General features: G+C 46.8%; 1 pseudogene; it reads right to left on the bottom strand.

Annotated features, from left to right (window-relative positions):
* Positions 1-1,446: 1,446 nt before the first annotated feature.
* Positions 1,447-1,617, bottom strand: LOC123830035 (annotated as a pseudogene).
* Between the last annotated feature and the right edge of the window lie 797 nt (positions 1,618-2,414).

Genomic DNA, 2,414 nt, shown 5'->3' with positions numbered 1-2,414 from the left:
CCTAGCTGGAGTTGCTACAAATCTTTCCCAAAAAGTCAGTCTAGTCTGCAGTCCACTCAGTCCCTGCTCCTGAGCTCCAAGTGGGGCTAAAGAAAATCACTCCACCCACCCTTGGGCGTTCCCAGCTGCATCACAACCTCTCTGTGTACCAAGACAGAGAGCTTACTGCTCCTCTGCAGCCATTTAAATGCCCGCCTCCTCCCAGCCACAACTGTGTGGCTCTTCTACCTGCTAACGTGTCCATGTTCTTTCCTACTGCTGTTATTTAAGTAGAAAAGGTTTAAAAGTATATTCTCTGTCCTGGATAAAGCCAGTTCCTCTAAATCCCTCTCACCACCCCCCCCCATACTCCACAAGGACTTGCTACTTTCATCAGTGACCTCTTTTCTTCTGCATCTTCAACTTCTCTACACACGTTTCCTAGGGCTGCTGTAACAACCTACTGCAAACTTGGTGGCTCATAACAGTAGAAATGTATTGTCTCACAGTTCTGGAAGCTAGAAGTTCACGGGGTCATCAGGGTTGGCTCCTCCTAAGGGCATGGAGAGCGAAGCTGTCCCTTGCCTCTCTCCCAGCTTCTGGCGGTGGCTGGCTACCCTTGTCATTCCTTGGTGTTTCTTAATGTGTAGCTGCAGCGTTTCAATCTCTGCCTGTCATCACGTGTGTCTATCTGAGGCTCTTGTCTTTTCATAAGGACTCCAGGCATATTGGACTAAAGGTCCACCCTCCTCCTCTAGGACCTCATCTTAGCTTACATAGTAATGACATCTACGAGGACTCTGTTTCCAAATGAAACCACATTCACAGGTATGAAGAGTCAAGACTTGAACGTGCATTTTGGGGAGACACAATGAAGCCCACAAGAATCTCCCATGCCATCAGCCTATTCTTCTCAGCCTATGAACGTGGTTGAATCTCTCATCCTACGAATCCCTCTCTTATTCTCAAACAATAATCTTCAGCAGATACCACTCCCTAATGGCAGGTTTATGTGTCAGTCACCTATTAGACAGCCCTCCTTGGATGCCCCTGAGACACTTCCCCATCAGTAGATTATACCCAAAAGGGAATACATGAGCTTCTCCACACCCACTCCTCTTCCTCCTGCTTTTATTATCTTGGTGCAAAGAACCACCATCAAGCCTGTCACCCAAGCAAGAATCCTGGAAATTACCCCAGATTCTCGTCTCCCCTCACCCTCCTCAATCAATCAGTCCATAAAGCTTTACATTATCAGCAAAGTATAAAGACAAAAGCACACAAGAATAGAATTTAGTATTTAAATCAATCACACAAGTGAATGTGCTGTGTTTAAGGTATAAAGAGCTAACACGTGGTGCATAATAACCAAGTGTAAATGGTAAAAAAACCATTTGATTCTATTCAATAAACATGTCAAGCAAGTTCACAATGAATAAAATAAAGTTGGAAATATAAAAATAACCAAGATGCTCTCCTTATCTTCATAAATTTAAACTATGGAGGAGACAGAAAAGTTGCAAATAGTTATGAAATTGTTTACATGGGCAAGTCTGATGTTCCAGATCTCCCGGAACTATGTTAAACTGATAAGAAGAGACACTACACTTGATCTTAGCCAAAAGGCTGAGAAGCAATTCCTCCTGGAACTATAGTAAAACACTCTGTAACTATCAAAGAGCATTCTCACTCTTAGAATGCAAACACCCACACTACTTAACCCCAAGAAGTCCAGCCCTCGGCCAGATCCCTCTCACCTGAACAGCTCTGGGAATGCTTGGTAAATGACTACATCTTGCATATAAATCTCACTTAACCGTCTCAGCCAACCAGCTGGCTTTGGAGTGGCAGGACCTGACGCCTTTTAACCTCCCCGTGTCCACCTCTCCCCAGCTGAGGCTCGGACCCTCCCTTCCTCGCTTAGGGCAATAGCTAAGGCTGACTTTCTCTGAAAAGTCAGGAATAACAGAAAGGGACTGTGAAACAGAAAGCTTAAACCTCATTACAGTCCGTGGGCCCTCTCAGACCCCTCTTGGCCCTTCCCCGCCCTGCTCTCTGCAGGAGCTACTGCACAGACCCACATGTTTGGCTCCTGTGCCTTCTGGCTTCTAACTGGGCTCAGCCCATAGGAGCCCCAGCAGGAGTTCGGAGAGTGTTCCCTTGCCTCACTCCTCTTGCAGCTGCCCCGATGACTGCGCCCCTTCAGCAGAGGTCACTGTCAGAGCCAACCGCTCTCCAGGACTCTCCCACCCACCCCATAGCCGCCCTCCTTCTCTCCTGCTCGTATAATCCCTTGCAATTCCCCTGCACCCCTCCAACGTTGTAAACACTCTCTTTCTTAAAAGACCTTCCCTGAATTTCCACATTCAAGAGTGACATCTGTTTCCTGTTGACTCTGACTGATGTAACCCATGATTGCCTGAGACCCAGACCCA

Source organism: Phyllostomus hastatus, unplaced genomic scaffold (genome assembly GCF_019186645.2).
Source record: "Phyllostomus hastatus isolate PE091 unplaced genomic scaffold, TTU_PhHast_1.1 phas_contig_137, whole genome shotgun sequence".
Taxonomy (NCBI): Eukaryota; Metazoa; Chordata; class Mammalia; order Chiroptera; family Phyllostomidae; genus Phyllostomus; species Phyllostomus hastatus.
This window is presented reverse-complemented; position numbering and strand designations above follow the sequence as displayed.